This window comes from Syngnathus scovelli, chromosome 1, assembly GCF_024217435.2.
Source record: "Syngnathus scovelli strain Florida chromosome 1, RoL_Ssco_1.2, whole genome shotgun sequence".
NCBI lineage: Eukaryota > Metazoa > Chordata > Actinopteri > Syngnathiformes > Syngnathidae > Syngnathus > Syngnathus scovelli.
Window position 1 is genome coordinate 2,324,226 of NC_090847.1, and position 18,365 is coordinate 2,342,590.

Here is an 18,365-nt window from a genome sequence, read left to right on the forward strand (position 1 = left end):
CTGAGATCAATGGGAGTCAAATTCCTTGTTTGGCATGCACAAACTTGGCCAATAAAGCACCTTGGCCAAACTTGGCCAATAAAGCACCTGCTGGTTTTATCTCCACGTGACCTTCCTGTGAACATTCTTCTCCAATCTTGGACATACACTGTCGTACCTCATTCTTTCAATTTTGTCATTTTGTACGAAATTATGTTAGCTTTTGGCTGTGACATCATTAATCTATTGCTGTTCTCTGACTATGTAAAGTTTGTTCTTCTGATACGTCATGTCTTTGCTTACGTCATTATATTCTTAGTTTAATCATGCTTCCACCAGTATCTTTTCTTTGTTAGGCAAAATATTTCCCTCTGTGCAGACCGTTCAGCAGTAATCAAAAACTGGCGTCTAGCATTAGTCAAAACATAAGATCCAATCAAGTACTGAACGGTCAAGACGACTCTGGCCGTGTCCATGATTTAGAGAAAAACATCAGGCATGCATTACACAGTTCCTTAAGGGTCATTAAGCTATTTAGGCAATATATCAAAAGACATTTGTTATTTCAAAGTGCTCAGAAATATATATCAGATCATACATTTTATAAAAACCTTTCTCATTACCACTTATCAAAAATGTCTAGTTATGTCTTCTTTATTGATTTGGTGTGTAGGTATAATTATATGCTTAAAAGGTTTCTTTTATTGATTTAATATGTGAATATACTTGTCTGCTTATGTACTTTATTCAATGAGGTTTGAGCACATCTGTTTTTGTAGCTAGGCAGGACTTTTTGTATTTTGACCCCATTCCTTCAATATATGTATATAATATAGAGAGAGCGAGATAGATAGATATCATTTTTTTTTTTTTTTAATCGACGATCAATTCATTCTGGTGAAGACGCTCGTCCCGGTCACGTGACATTTTTTCCCAGTCAAGCCCGCAAAGCTAGCAAAAATGAGAATTATTTTAAAAAATCTGAAAAATTTGGCAATTCCATCCGTCGCTGTGTCTCTTGACACAAGACGCTCGTCTCGGTCACGTGACATGTCAAGCCAGTCGAGCCCGTGAGGCATGCAAAAATGAGCAAGAAACAGAGAAGTTTGGAAAGCTTCTTTGGAAAGGGAAAAAAGCCCATCCTGCATTAAAATCTGCAAGCCTTAACCACTTCGGGTGTCATTGTTTCCGATTACGCCTCGATGGGACCGGCTCATTTCTGAGAAACAAACTCGGTGCTCCCAATAATTCAACGTAATGGTGAGTTTTATTTTAATGTGGTTTATATTTGTTTTTACGACAGTCATCTAATTTTAATTGATCTTATATATATATTTATTATAAATGTATTATTTATTTATATAAAGGCTGGTCCGGAAAAATATTTCTGACGCGTAACCGGTCCGTGGCGCTAAAAAGGTTGGGGACCACTGCTTTAAAGCACCTCCTTTTTAGATAGGCGGCGGAGGTGCCATTCTTGGACTTGAGTAGAAATCTAAATCAAATAAAACCTTAACAATTGCCCTTGAATATATAACGACGCATGAATGTGATTTAAGAATCTTAGTGTGAGATTCTTAAATCTTACACAAAGCGTCTTGGAATGTGTTGTGTTTGTATATGTTGGTGACTGGTGAAAGTAAATAGATAGATGTGACACTTGAGCTGCAGATATGCTGCTCATTTCATGCTCTTAAATCAGCCACAGGGAGGCTAATCCTTGTGATATGTTGAAGTAGTCATAAGTAGAGATGTCCATGTCACCTTTGGTGCCAATTGAGAGCTCTTTTTGGACATTTTAAGCCAGGGGTGGGCAATTAATTTCTACAAGGGGCCACATAAAAAACCCGAGTTGTGTCAGAGAGCCACACCTACGATAACTTAAACCTGCTCAATTTTCTTCCATTGTAAAATGCACTAAATTATTTATTTTAAATAGCTGGTAGTGGTAATTAGAAGAATACAATTATTCTGTTTATATTTATATTAAGCTATGTGAACTTGTGGTGTATAGGTTAAATAAAAAAAACAATCATTAATCAGTACAATTTATTCTTAACTTTAACTTTTCCTCAAATGACAAAGCTGCTGCATCTCTGGGTGTGAAGTTTGATAAAGAGTCCTTGTTGGGCTTGCAGTTTTGCTAGCAATGCATCAGTATCTGTTGCGCGCTGTTTATCAGACAGATGTATTTTTTTCTCATGCTTGGTCGTGTAGTGACGACTCAAACTATATTCTTTAAACACAGCGACCTGTGTACCACAAATCAGGCACACGGCTTTACCTTTCATTTCTGTAAAGAAATACTTGGCAGTCCATGTCTTGTTGAAAACACGGCACTCCTTGTCAACTTTTCTTTTCTGAGGGTCAGCACACATTTCGAGGGCAGGATTACTTCGCACTGTTCACCTTCACGCACAGCTCACATACACGTACGTTACACGGAAGTGCGACGCCATTCAAAACAAAAGCAAAACAGTTGTATTGCAAGCACGACATTGATTTTTTTTTTTTTTAATTACCGTAATTTTCGGACTATAAGTCGCGGTTTTTTTTCATAGTTTGGGTGGGGGGGGGCGACTTATAATGAGGAGCGACTTATATGTGAATTTTTTCATAAATTCTCCAAAAAAAAAAAAAGTGAAACCGCGATAAATGAACCGCGATGTAGCAAGGGATTACTGTAATTTGAATTTCAAGTGACGTCAGCAGCGTGGCGCGGCGTGGCGGTTGTTTACAAAAAGGACAAAGATTGATCACGGGATGACGAAGATGACGAAGGGCCCCACGTACTACCGCCATCATTAGCGGCTTTGTTTCTAAGTGAAACGGAGGACGAAGAGTTTGAAGGATTTAAGGATTTGGAGTGACACAGAAGGTTTGAAAAACTATTATGGCTTTTACGCACGCCCGGTCCTACGGAGCTCTCTTTCGCCTCCGTGGATAGAAGTCGGGGGCCGGCGCTCGGCCGGGTGGCTGTCCGGGGACGGTGGATGGGGCTCGGTCATGGCTTTTACGCACGCCCGGTCCTATTCTATGGATCTCTCTTCCACCTCTGTGGCTGGAAGTCCACGCCGCCACACGCCTGGAAGTTTGTTTTGTTAAATAAAGAGCCGTTTACCAAACCCATGTCTTTCCTTGTACTTTGTTAACGCTACAATATAGTTCTATACTAGATCTGTGGAATAACGACGAGGCTGACATCAGGGTGCATGCGCGGCGTTGTTGACAAAAGACGAGGAATTTGATAGATGGATTTTATGATTTAGAGTGCACAGGTGGTTTGATAATATTATTGCTTACATAATAGTTATTTGTTAACTAATTTATATATCGTTATATGGGCCTGTGGAATATTTAGAAGTGCAAGCGCCGTCAGCGGCGCGCACCCATTGTTGACAAAGGACGATCGATGGATTTAATGAATTGGAGTGACACAGATGGTTTTATAAACGTGTAAACGCACAAAGGGCCGGATGTGGCCCGCGGGCTGTATTTAGCCCAGGTCTGTTTTAAGCAATAGTCTGTACAATGATTTTCAATAGGGGAATCTTGATCGCTTCCCTTTGTGACATCATCAACCGAGACATAGCATGACCAAGAAGCTAAGAGCCAATAAACATGATAAGGTCTGAAAGTTTTTTTTGAACATTGGATAATACTAACAGTAAACATTCTGTTCAGTCGGCATAACTTTCTGGAGACCAAAAGATAGACTAAGAATGTGGGCCAGGCTGCTTGAGTTACATGTGTGCAGTAATCTGACGGGAGGGGAGAATAACTCCAGGGTGACAGAGAAGTTGTCGCCTTGGTGACTGAGACACCTGGATAGTTTGAGCATAACTGACAGAAAGGCCGTCGCCCTGGTGACTAGAGGACCAGACGGGGGAACGTCCAAGGATGCTGATAAAGAAGCCATAACCCACCACATAATCTGTAAATCGCAACATTGTCAAACAACTATGTAAACATGAGGACCGTAAACGTTAAACACGGTCTTTCTGACTCTGCCCATCTAGAGCTTCATAGGCCCTCGAAAGCGGTCCAGAGTTGTAACTCTTTCACTGAACCCAGAGAATTGATAATAGCAGATCAGATCAAATCCAACCCAACTCGTATGAGTATGGTTTTATTGTGTTGGTCTGAATACCTTTCTTAAACAGAAGAAAAACTAACACACATTGAGTAATTCGGCCGTAGACAATTGGTGTCAGTTTTATGCCGCAAAGTGCGACTGGCGCACCCCACATTGAGTAACTCAACACTACCAGTTTTTCTTAAATAAGCTTTTCGTCTGTCAGAGCTCTTTTTTTCAATTGGTCAGACTTTAGAAGACAATTGTTAATTTTCTCTTCATTTATTGTTCAAGAACAAGAGAAGGCTTCAAGTAGTGTGCAGAAAATGCACAAACAAATTATTATTCAGTTACTCTGTCGATCTGTAACATGTCAGAAAATTGAGAGAAATGTAGCTTATTTTCTCCCAGTAAAAGCAGCTGTTTGCAAATGTCTGTACCGATTAAACACAGAGATAATCATCAGTCATGTTTACATAGAGCAATGGGGTGGCAATGGGGTAGCATATTCAATGGGGTAGCATATTCCTGATCCTCCTGCTGGAGTATGCTTATGAAAATAATAATTTAATCATTAATTTCATTTTAGTATAACTATAATACAAAGTTGTACACGAAAAATAAAAAGACTGTTTTAAATAACATTCGGGTTTGTAACTATTTAACCAGTTTTCAACTGTAGTTTCCCTATTTGAACACTGTTGGTGTTCAATTAGCCTCTCCGTGGCTGATTTAAGAGAAATGAGCAGCCTCAGCCCCTGGAGCGGAAGTGCCCTGTCACGTCTGTTTTTTTTTCACCAGTCACCAACATACATAAACATGACACATTCTGAGAGGCTTTATGTAGTAAGCTGAATTGTTCATACGGTGTTGTATATTCAATTGAAATTGGTAAGGGTTATTGTCTTCTATTTCCCCTGAAGTCTATGTAGGGGATACCACCTCCGCCGCCTATCCGAAAAGCAGGTGCTTCAAACGGCCACACTGAGCTGAATGGTCCGCCTCCTCGCTGGAAGTACGGTGCTGCCAATCTTTTCAACAAGCCGACGAGGTCCGGGTCGAGCCCCCTTGCTGAACCCCTGGCTGACACTTGTGTTTGCAAATTTCCATTTTCAGAAACTAGGTTTCTTTTATTTTATTCTCGCTTGTGTTCTGCAGTAGATTTGGGGGGTGTTCGGAAACCACTCATACAATCGGAAAACTCATTAATTGCACCAAAAAAGCAATGACAAGTACGTGAGCACATTGCAGGGAGTACATGGAAGCCAAAAAAGACAATGCCTAATAATAGAATGCGGAAATTAAAGCAATGTTAGTGTTAATTTATTGATTTCATTTCAAACTTTGCTGATGTACCAATAGCAAACGTGTGAGACATTTTCTTAAATCAACACTTTTTACATTGCCTTAATTTCTGCATTTAATTATTATTTCTACCTTACTGTTCCAAAATACCCGTAAATCTCTTTTTTGCTGAGGGGGTAATTCTCGCACTGACATCATTTTCACATAAGTGCCAATGTTGGCTTGGTGAATATTTTGTTTGATCATGCTTTTTTTCTACATTCTTTAATTTAATGAGACTGTCTTATGAATTTCTATTAAATTTAAATTTTGTAAAATTAAATTTAAGTAATTAATTAATAATTAGGCCTTCACACTTGTTATTCTACACCATTCACTTTATTAGTGTGAAGGCAAAGGGCTTCCCATTATTGTTATTGTACAACTTTATTAGTGTGAAGGCCTTCGCCTTCACACTATTGTTATTCCTGTCCTTTATTATTGTGTGAAGGCGATGGCCTTCACACATATGTTACTGTGTGAAGGCGATGGCCTTCACACATATGTTATTGTTCTTTATTATTATTGTTATTGTTATTATATGTAAGTCGTCCTTTATTGTGTGAAGGCGAAGGCCTTCACACTGATATTCGACAATTTTATTCCCCCCACTTTTTTGACGCTTAACTAGTTCCACATACTTCAACCGATTCACTCCGTTCCACTTTTAACTTATTCCAAATATTCATGAAACCGTTGCTTACATTTTTTTCATACCAAACATTTTCACTTTTCACAAAATTCACAAATTTCCGGCAAATTTTTCCCCGTTCATTCTTAATCGCAGATTCAACATTTCACATTTACGTGGTTCCAGTTTGAAATTCACATCATTTAGCACATTCAAATCACATTGGGTACATTCCCAACATTGCCTAATTAAAAACATTCACGTTTTCACGTTTAAAATTTGCCCAATATTTTGCTAAATTTCACAAAATTTCATTTTTCACTTCTAATTTCTACAGTTTTCAACCGATTCAACCCGTTCCAACTTTCAAATGTTCATATTTTGCCTACCTATTCCACAACTCCCAACTTACCGAAAATTAAAAATGTTCAATTTTGAAATTCTCCCAAATTTGTTTTTCCCCTTCTAATTTCTACATTTTTCAACCAATTCAGCCCATTCCAACTTTATTCACTTTGTTCACCTTATGCTTACCATATTCACCCACTTCACCCCCACTTCCACTATGCTTACACAATTCACCCCTTCACCCCCACTTCCACAGTGTGGCGGCCATCTTGGATTGACCCTGAAGTGCCCCCGAATGAACTCAGAATGAACCGTAAGTGAACCAAAATGAACAGGAAGTGCCCCAAAATGAACAGGAAGTGCCCCAACATGAACAGGAAGTGAACTGGAAGTGCTCCAATTTTGATAGGAAGTGAACCGGAAGTGCCCCAAATCAAACCGGAAGTGACCTAAATTGAACCGTAAGATTCAATATTTGTTTTCTTTTTTTTTAAGTGCCCTAAATAAACCGGAAGTGACATCAACTAAACCGGAACTGACCTCAACTAAACCGGAAGTGCCCCAAATAAACCAGAAGTGACCTCAACTAAACCGTAAGTGGCCCCAAACAAACCAGAAGTGCCCCAAATAAACCGGAAGTGACCTTAATTCAACCATAAGTGCCCTAAATTAAATATTTGCTCTAACTTTTACAGTTTTTGTACGATTCAACCCGTTTCAACTTTAGAACTCCAAAGTGAACCTCTTAAACCCGTAGTTTTCGTTTCGTTACAAATTCCAAAAATTTTTGCCGCAATTTTTTTAAATTCCCATTCATTCTCTATGGGGATTCAACATTTGCTCTAACTTCTACATTTTTCACCCGATTCAACCCGTTCCAACTTTCAACTGTTCATCTTTTGCCTACCCATTCCACAACTTTCCACACACCAAAAATTCCAAATTTTCAATTTGGATATTCACGCCAAATTCTCCCCAAAAATTTTTTTTCAACTCTAATTTTTCTAATTTTTCAACCGATTCAACCCGTTCCAACTTTAAACTGTTCATCTTGTGCCTACCTATTCCACAATTTCCCACTTACCGAAAATTCTAAATTTTCAATTTTGTAATTCACAACAAATTATCCAAAATTTTGTTTTTTCCCTTCTAATTTCTACATTTTTCAACCGATTCAACCCATACCAATTTTATTCACTTTGTTCACCTTATGCTTACCATATTCATCCCCTTCACACCTACTTCCACTATGTGTTAGGGTTGATAGATTAGTTTGATCCTATGATTATGTTGGAATGTAACCTGTAATAATTAACCTCGCTTGTTCTGTCTTAACAAACGTAGTAGAACAAAGTGCTAAGATCTTTTGAACTGATTGACTAGCTGCAGAGGAAGCAATCAAAGTTGTTTTGTTTTCACAACATCGTGAAAGACCCCCTGCTGTGCTTTGATCAGCAGGCCAGGGGCTTCGGCCCCATCCTGTCTACTCTCACCCCCACTCTCAACCCCCACTCTGTTTCTCTCAATAAAAATGCTCCTGCAAGAAGCCTGAGTCAGACTTCATTCGATCATCACTGTCCACACAGCGACGACTGGACTCTCCACCTGCAGGTGCTTAAAAGGACTTACTTGTCTCCTGTTTGGTTCTTGCAAAATAAGTTGGAGTGAGCACAACTCTAACATTTTGGTGCCGAAACCCGGGATCCTCATACCCATCATCTGGCCGGCGAAGGAAGACAAGCTGTACACCGTCGACGGGCCAGCGTCCATTTGGAGGAACTGGTAAAGAAAGACCTGGGAAGGAAATTCTTCACTGGGCCAGCATCTTCGGCCTGCCTTCGTCTGACAGAAGTGGATTGACGGGATCCGGCAGTGCAACAAACCAGGGGACAAGTAAGTTAAAGCTAAAGATACGGCTTTGGTTTTTCCGAGCTATGAGATACGGCTTTGGTTTGTCCGAGCTATGAGATACGGCTTTGGTTTGTCTGAGCTATGAGATACGGCTTTGGTTTGTCCGGGCTATGAAAATACGGCTTTGGTTTGTCCAGACTATGAGAATACGGCTTTGGTTTTTCCAAGCCATGAAACAGTTGGGATTCTAGTCCCAGTGGAAGGAACGGGCTAAGAAAAAACAGAGCTTCTTTTTCCTAATTGAAGAAGGGCGTAGATTCTTTTTTTTTTGTCTGTTTTTCTAAGCTGTTTGGAAGGGTTTTACACTAATCAATAGTACATGATTGATGAGTGTAAAACTTTACACTCGTTTTACACTCAATAGGCCTAAAAATAAAAAGCGCTGGAGTTTGTGTGGTTGAGAGTGTGACTGATAAATTGGCTAAAAAGCAGTTCTAGCATTGATCCACGGCAATAACACAGGCTAGTAAGTTGTTGAAAGGTCAATTTAAACCTGCATTGAGGATCCTAAAAAGGAAAAAAAATAATAATAATAATAATTAAAAAAAAAAATTGGAAAAGCTAAAACTACTAAAATTAATATGGGAAATAAAAACGGTAAATCTCTAGCTCTTGACGGAGATGAGAAGTACATGGTGAGTAAATTTCTTAATTGTATGCAATACATGCCAAAGTGGAAGAAAAAGTATGACAACAAAACATGTGATTCACAGGTTATTAAAATTCTTTATTATTAGAGCTCCTGTCCATACAAGAAGTATGACAATGCTGTTTGTATGCCCAATGACAAATGACCAGAGATCAAACTGTGTGTGTACACTAAAGTTAAAATTTGCAAATCAAGTGGTAAATAAATACAACTTGCTTCTGAAAGATAAATACAAAATTAGAATTGTCCTCGTGTGTGTGTGGGAGGGACCAGCTCATGATCGACCGCAGGAAATGGCCAGTCTGTGACGAATCATTGGTGCTGGGACCTACCTTTCGCGCGCGAGAGCTGTGCATGTGTGTGCGTATATGTTAAAATAATGAACACTGGCTAAAGTTTTAGTATAAAGAAATTTGCTAGACTGTGGTCTATCCAATTTGCACCGCAGAACAGAAACAATTTGGAAAGATAAAAATATGAGAGAAGGAGTGAAATATGTTTGCGAGCAAAAACTGATCCACACTAGTGCATGTTAAGTGTCAAGCCCTCATGGGAAATTCGAAAAAAACATGCAGGAATTGGAAGAAGCTAAATTGTGAATTCAAGATACTGCAATGCTACATTTAATAGGAATAATTGATTGGTTGTGTTATAAGATTATACAAACTTCTATATGCGAGCTAAATCTGAGCAATTAAGTTATTTAAATTTAAAAACAAAGAAAAATTCTGAATAATTTGCCAGCAGTTTTTTTGTGTTGAGTTTTTTTTGGATTGGTGGATTGTTCTATCAGGAACGTTGAGTTGAAAATGGTATATGAATGTTGTGTGGGGGGCTTGGATGAATTGGGACCAATGTGATAGACAGACTGTGTGTGAGATGCAAATGAGCATTGATGAATGATTACCTGAATGAAAGGAAAATACAGGTTGAATGGTTGAAGTTGTTGGTGACTGCTATGGAAGGTTGGTAGAGCGACTTTGAAGAATGAGTGATTTTGAGTAAGTTAAATGCTGAGAAAAAAGAACAGGTTGTTTTTGGATTGATAATTAACTAGAGAAAAAAAAACTGGACAACCTGTAACATGCAGGAGATGTGTGAACTGGGAAATTGAGAAGCGTTTAAAAAAAAAAAAAGGCAAATTAAATGATGATAGAATCATATGTCGTAAAGCACACGTTCTCCCAAAAGATTTGTCAAGGTGTGAGGCATGGGCGTTGCCAAGCCTCAGAAGGAGGGAGGGAGTAGGACAGATAGTGAAAGATAGTAAAAATGCAACACTTTATGACATATGGATTCTCTAATACATGTGGCGTCATACCATTAAGTTAAAATTTTCTCAAGCTTTTCAAAGTTTTGCTGTAAACAATTGGAAGATTATTGAAAAATGACTAAAGAAGCTATGAGGAAGTGGTGTATGTGTTTGGCAGGGCACGCGCTTATGCGCTTCCCTGGCTAATCAACATTTGTTTGACTGATCAAAGGAACCATTTGCTACAGGATTTAACATCCATTCCCCCAGCTCAAATCCGACCAAGACCAGAGAGTCTCCTTTAAAACAGAAGGCAATAAATGGGATAGCCCCTGTCATAAATGGTCTTTGGTTTGGATGAATCATTAGGAAGAGCTGAAACTCTTCCTGCAAACACTCCTATATCTGCCCATTTCAAAAAGGGCAATAAAATTGACTAGAGTTACAAAAGGCAGATGAAGAACAGTCCTTAGCAGATTACATGATCAGAACGCTTAGACTGACAAAGGTGTCAAATGCAAATTTACTGCCGCCTGATCTTTCCTCCTCACAGGTCGACAACCTTATCAGGCCAGGAGACTGGGTCTACATCAAAGTCATCAAAAGGAACAAACTGGGCCAGCCATGGTTGGAGGGACCATTCCAAGCCTTGCTGTCTACACCAACCGTAATGAAAATCGCTGAACGTCCCAACTGGATTCACCTCAGCCACTCAGGCCATGTCAAAAGACAAAATCGCATATCAATGGGATTTCTTTTCATGGGTATTCTCTGGTGCTTGATGGCAGTTGCTGTTGAAACTTGATGATTTGACCATCGAAAATGCCTTGCAAGTGATGGGTACAATGATGTACTGTTTCTGTGTTTTTCGTTTTCTTTATAACATTCTGGTCGCCTAAGGCAGAGGGACTGTGTGAGGCTTTCCCTGCAATTATCTAGCCGCAGGTTTTTCACTCACACAATAACTTTGGACTGGAGTATTGAGGAACAAAAAACTCATCTTCACTAGAAATTATTGCTGTCATTGTGTTTTCTTAATTGTGATTGATCGGGGTTGACAATCATATAATAAACAGGAGGGATATGTTAGGGTTGATAGATTAGTTTGATCCTATGATTATGTTGGAATGTAACCTGTAATAATTACCCTCGCCTGTCCTGTCTTAACAAATGTAGTAGAATAAAGTGCTAAGATCTTTTGAACTGATTGACTAGCTGCAGAGGAAGCAATCAAAGTTGTTTTGTTTACACAACATCGTAAAAGACCCCCTGCTGTGCTTTGATCAGCAGGCCAGGGCCTTCGGCCCCATCCTATCTGCTCTCACGCCCACTCTCAACCCCCACTCTGTTTCTCTCAATAAAAATGCTCCTGCAAGAGGCCTGAGTCAGACTTCATTCGATCATCGCTGTCCACACAGCGACGGATGGACTCTCCACCTGCAGGTGCTTAAAAGGACTTGTCTCCTGTTTGGTTCTTGCAAAATAAGTTGGAGTGAGCACAACTTTAACACGATGCTTACCCAATTCACCCCTTCACCCCCATTTCCACAATGTGGCGGCCATCTTGGATTGACCCAGAAGTGCCCCAAAATGAACATGAAGTGAAGCGGAAGTGCTCCAAAACAAACAGGAAGGGCCCCAAAATGAACAGGATGTGCCCCAACATGAACAGGAAGTGAACCGGAAGTGCCCCAATTTTAACAGGAATTAAACTGGAAGTGCCCCAAATCAAACCGGAAGTGACCTGCATCGAACCGGAAGTGACCCAAATAAACTGGAAGTGACCTAAATTACACTGGAAATGATACAAATAAACCGGAAGTAACCTCAACTCAACCAGAAGTGACCCCAAACAAACCGGAAGTGCCCCAAATAAATCGGAAATGACCTTAATCCAACCAGAAGTGCCCTAAATAAAACCAGAAGTGACCTAAATTAAACATTTGCTTTAACTTTTACAATTTTTGTCCGATTAAACCCGTTTCAAATTTAGAATTCCAAAGTGAACTTAAAGATGTAGTTTTCGTTTCATTCTAAATTTAAATTTTTTTGGGCACAATTTGTTTTAAAATTCCCATTCATTCTTTATCTGGCATTTAACATTTAGTGTAACTTCTACATTTTTCAACCGATTCAACCCATTTCAACTTTAAGCTGTTCATCATTTTCTTTCCTATTCCACAACTTCACACTTACGAAAAATTCCACATGTACAATTTTGGAATTCACGCCAATTTTTCCAAAATTTCATTTTCCCTTCTAATTTCTACATTTTTTGACCGATTCAACCCGTTCCAACTTTCAAATGGTCATCTTTTCCCTACCTATTCCACAACTTCCCACTTGACAAAAAATCCACATTTTCAATTTTGTAATTCACCCCAAATTCTCCAAAATTTCATTTTACACTTCTCATTTATACATTTCTCAAGTAATTCAACTTGTTTCAACATCATTCTGCAGCATTCCCTAAGAATTTGTTCAGTTTCTTCGCCTTCACACGCAATCATTCCAGAAATTGCATTTTCTGGTTATTTCATTATGTTGCAGCCGATTCTTTTAATAATATTGCAGCAACTGATTCTTATACAATGCTTGTCATGTGCAATCGAGTTATCTGCACCATTTTGCTATACTCTTCAACCCACACCATTTTTGACTGTTTCATACTCACAAGGTCACTTTTTTCGTTCGATTGGTATTTGTGAACAAAATTTACATTAAGCCTAAAGGTGACTGGTTGATAAACAGTCTTCTATGTTACAGCAGTAGATGAAGTTGTGTAATTGATTATTTAATTTGATCTTGTTTTTTTTTTTCCCCTCCCCAGGTCTGCAACAGAGGCAAATGTCATCAACACCTGGCGGGTCTGGGGAAAACATAGTCTATGCTGTGCTGTGTGGTGGCGCTTTAGTTGGTACTGTGTTATATGTGAGTTGTGGAGTTTCAAAGGTTGGGAACCATATGGGATTTTGTAATTATACAATAGTGGTGTAAATCAGTAAAAAAAAAAAAAATGAAATGAGGAAGTTTACCTATTCCGGTTTTGGAACACATCGCCAACGAATTGTGAGGAAACATGTATTTATAGTGCTGGAAAGTTGGAGAGTTTGCAGCATCCCATATTTGCACCTTATGGCTACTTGCCCAGTCATGGAACACACCATTAAAAAACCGAGTGCCTGGATATTTGAATAATGCCCAACATATTAAGATACAATCATAGCTGAAGGCTCAGTGAGCTCTTAAATCAGACAGACACAAGCACTTAAAACAAGAATGATGAGGAGCTTAGTTTTCTCATCAGGTTCCAATAAAGGCAAAATTGTATACCCAACAAGAGGTTGGGACATGGATCATATGATAGCTATAAATGTAAAATCACTAAATTGCTCCACACTTGAACAGTGTTAATTTTGTGGTGGTACAAGCCACATCTTGTAATTTTTGTGTAATTTCTCTCTTCAGGCTTTCAATACTGTGTGTACTGACAGTGCCAGATTTAATGATCGCATTTCTGAAATTAATGCCAGACCCAAGAAAGAATGGACGCCTAAACCATGGCCTCCTAAGAGTGCCGGTAAGTATTTGTATCCCACCATAGCTGTACAGTACGGGTGTAACAATACATCTATTTAATTGATGTGTCTGTCCCGCTATCCAGCACTGGCCACACATCGATACATTATTTTTATTAGTTATTGATTGATTGAATCGTTATAATTAATTGTACATTTGTCTTCCGCACTGCTTATCCTCATCTTTTATTCCCCAAATTCCCAATACACTTATTTCTAATTCAAGTTTAAATGTTATTTTTAATCGACTATGAATCTTTTTCACTTGTACACATAATTCTCAGTCTGCTATGTTCAAGCAAGGAACATTGATCATGGCAACAGGGACAACACAGTGCAAGTGTAGACCACGTGGTTGCTGTGTATAAGCCTGGCCCTTCGGTATGAATCGACAGTGACGGGTTCCGTGCAAGGAAGTGGTAGCGGAGCTGACCAAAAATGTCTGGCTGCCTTATTTATTCTTAAACACAATTTAAAAAATCCCTTGTGTTATAAGAATTACTTGCTATTCTGGATCGATGGTTGTGTGCGCACGTTTTGGACACAAATTGGTGCGTACATGCAGTGGCCGATTTAGGTCAATTGTAAACCTTTGGCAAAGTTGTGCACCGTTGAATACAACTGTCTGCTTTATACAGAACAATGGCAGTAGCAGGTCAATTTAATGTCAAAGTAAAATACAAATTCAATACTAACATCAGGGGTTTTCAACTGGGTCTACCAAGGGACCACAATTACCGTATTTTTCGGACTAAAAGTCGCTCCGGAATATACGTCGCATCAGCCATAAAATGCACAACAAAGTGAAAAAAAACATATATGTCGTTCCGGAGTATTAGTTGCATTTTGGGGGAAATTTGTTCGACAAAATCCAACACCAAGAACAGACATGAACGAGCAACAACAGGCTAAACGATACGGTATGCTAACGTGACATAAACACAAACGAGAAGCTGAGAACGGGCCTGATGTAACAATAACAGTTATTCAAATAACTATAACATAAATAAAACCTTTTATCAAACCATCTGTCACTCCAAATCATGAAAGCCATCGATCGAGTTGGTCCTCCTTTCTGTAAACAAGTCCGACGTCAGCAGTGCGTTGCAGTTCAAATTTTTCTACAGGCCCATATAACAATATATAAACTATGTATGAAATAATAATAATATGAACAACAATTTTATCGAATCATCTGTTGTCACTCCAAATCAATAAATCCATCAGAATCTTCGTCTTCCGTGTCACTTGGAAAAAAAAAAAAAAACACAGCTGTTGACGCCGGAAAAACTAATAAATGTAATATAAACAACAGTTTTAACGAACTATCTGTATCACTCCAAATCGTTAAATCAACCGGAATATTCATCCTCTGTGTCAAAAAAACAAACAAAAAAAAACGGTGTCGATTCTGGACCTACGTGTGCCGCTGATGTCAGCCTCGTTGTCAGTTGGCAGCTCCAATTATTCCACAGATCCACGTATATAACTACATTGCAGCGTTACCAAGGTACCAGGCAAGACGTGGGTTTGGTAAGCGGCTCTTTATTTCACAAATCAAGAGCTCAACATGTTAGCCAACACACGCAAGCGCCCTGGGTCGCTCTTTGGAATAGAATAGAATACCCTTTGTCATTTTACAACTTTACAAGTTGTACAACAAAATTCGGAGAGCTGCTCCCTTCCTAGTGCAAACATTACAAAATTAAAAAATTATAAAAGGAAGTCTGAGAATAAAAGTGAAAGATCTTATTTACAGTATAGCTATTAGTCTAAGAATGAAGGTTAAAAATCTTATTTACAGTATGTTCAATGTGGTTATATGTATTAACATGAATGAGGTTTGTACAGAAAGTAAATAAATAGTTATTGCACGTAGATTTTAAAGGAGTATCGGTGTTGTATTACAGCTGGTGTTGTTTTCTCTCAGAGTTCAGAGCGGTAATGGCTCTTGGGAAGAAATCGTTTTTCAGTCTGGTAGTCCTTGTTCGAATGCCTCTGTAGCACCTCTCAGAAGGAAGCAGTTCAAACAGCTGGAAGGCGGGATGTGTGTTGTCTTTGATGTTGTGAGCTCTGCTGACGCACCGGGTGTTGTATATGTCCGTCAGGGAGGGGAGAGGGCAGCCGATGATCCTTTGCGCTGCTCTGACTGTCCTTTGTAGGCTCCCTCTATCTGCAGCAGTGCAACTCCCGTACTAGGTGTTGAGGCAGTACGTCAGCAGGCTCTCAATGGAGGAATGGTAAAAGGCGAGCAGAAGCTTCCGATCCATACTGCTCTTCCTGAGGATTCTTAAGAAGTGTAGACGCTACTGAGCCTTCTTGATGACAGCTGAGGTGTTGCGTGTCCAGGAGAGGTCATCAGAGATCTGGACTCCCAGGACAACATCCCTGGTCGAGCGCCAAAGGACTGCGCTGGGGAGCTGATGGGTGTCTTCACGGAAATCTTTAACATTTCCCTGCAGCAGGCCATCGTCCCATCTTGTTTCAAGGCTGCCACCATCGTACCTGTGCCGAAGAAACCTGCTCCATCCTGCTTCAATGACTACCGCCCCGTGGCACTGACTCCAATCATCATGAAGTGCTTTGAGCGGCTTGTCATGGAGCACATCAGGTCCATTCTCCCCCCACCATAGACCCCTTCCAGTTTGCGTACCGAGCCAAACGGTCCTCTGAGGATGCCATCTGCTCTGCCCTCCACTCAACCCTCACCCACCTGGAGAGGAGGGACTCGTATGTGAGATTGCTGTTTGTGGACTTCAGTTCTGCATTCAAAACCATTGTACCTCAGCGACTCATCTGCAAACTCGACAAGCTGGGCCTCAGTACCTACCTCTGCAACTGGCTACTGGACTTCCTCTGTAAGAGGCCTCAGGTAGTACGTGTTGGCGACAATATCTCCGCCAGCATCATGCTGAGCACGGGGGCCCCCCAAGGCTGCGTGCTCAGTCCGCTGCTCTTCACCCTGCTGACACATGACTGCACTGAGACTTACAGCAGCAACCGCGTGCTGAAATATGCTGACGACACGACTCTGGTGGGTCTCATCACCGAGGGCGACGAGACTCAATACAGGTCAGAGGTCGACCTTCTGGCCACGTGGCGCAGGGACAACAACCTCCTGCTGAACGTCAACAAGACCAAGGAGATTGTTGTTGACTTCCGAAAGGGTCGCACCCAGCACCTGCCACTGACCATCGACGGTGCTGAGGTGGAAAGAGTGAGCAGCACCAGATTCTTGGGGGTGCACATCAGTGAGGACCTCTCCTGGACCACCAACACTGCATCACTGGCGAAGAAAGCTCAGCGCCGCCTGTACTTCTTGCAGAAACTCAGGCGAGCAAGTGCTCCTCCGGCCATCATGACCTAATTCTACCGTGGCACCATTGAGAGCGTCCTCTCCAGTTGTATCGGTGTGGGGTGGTAGCTGCACTGAATACAACATGAATGCCCTGCAGCGCATAGTGACCACGGCTGGTAAGATTATTGGTGCTTCACTCGCCTCCCTGGTGGACATTTACACCTCCCATCTCACCCGAGAGGCGACCACGATTGTGTGTAATGTGAGTCACCCCGCTCACTTTTTGTTTGATCTTCCGCCCTCTTGGAAGAGGTACAGGAGCCAGCGCTCCCGCACCACCAGACTCACCAACAGCTTCATACTCCAGGCTGTTAGGATCCTGAACTCTCTCCCCCCTCCTGCATAACGTCCTGTGCTTTTGCGCTATATACTATCTGCTGTATGCACACTTGCTCCATTTTTGCTCCTCTTATTGTGTGAAGGTGATGGCCTTCACACATATGTTATTCTACACCATTCTCTATTATTATTGTGTGAAGGCGATGGCCATCACACATATGTTATTCAACACCATTCTCTATTATTATTATTGTGTGAAGGTGTTGGCCTTCACACATATGTTATTCTACTCCATTCACTTTGTTAATGTGTGAAGGCGATGGCCTTCACACATATGTTATTCTACACCATTCTCTATTATTGTGTGAAGGCGATGGCCTTCACACATATGTTGTCACGGTTCGGGTGTAGCATGGAGCAGGACGACCAAGTGCAGCTTGGACCAGGGTTTATTGGCGGAACTCAAAAGGCAAACTGACATGACTTCACAAACAATAACTTGACTGACTGACCGGGACGTGAAACAAGAAGACAGCAGGACATGACGGCAACACCGAACGACAGCAACCAAAACCAAAACCAGCAGCAACCAATACCAAAACCAAAACCAATGATCCGACCGGGAGAGAGGGGCAGACAGGACTTTTATACACGACAGGTAACGAGAGGCAGGTGGGAACAATCACACTGATCATGGGCACACAGGAGGGGAGGGGCGAGCACACAGACAGAAACCAAGACAGACACATAGTGGAGCAGTTGGGGGCGAGACGTGACAGAACCCCCCCCACAAGGGACGTCTCCTGACGTCCCAAAAAAAAAAAAACTAGGGGAACCGAACCGCACTGCACTCGGGCGGCGACTTGGGGAACCGAACCGCACCGCACTCGGGCGGCGACTTGGGGAACCGAACCGCACCGCACTCGGGCGGCGACTTGGGGAACCGAACCGCACCGCACTC

General features: G+C 40.9%; 1 long non-coding RNA gene across 1 annotated transcript; it reads left to right on the forward strand.

Annotated features, from left to right (window-relative positions):
• The first annotated feature begins 1,042 nt into the window (after positions 1–1,042).
• LOC137840197 (uncharacterized) lies at positions 1,043–16,748 on the forward strand. Its single transcript, XR_011086688.1, has 3 exons — positions 1,043–1,239; positions 13,020–13,120; positions 13,658–16,748. It is a non-coding gene; the product is annotated as an uncharacterized lncRNA (long non-coding RNA).
• Positions 16,749–18,365: the final 1,617 nt, after the last annotated feature.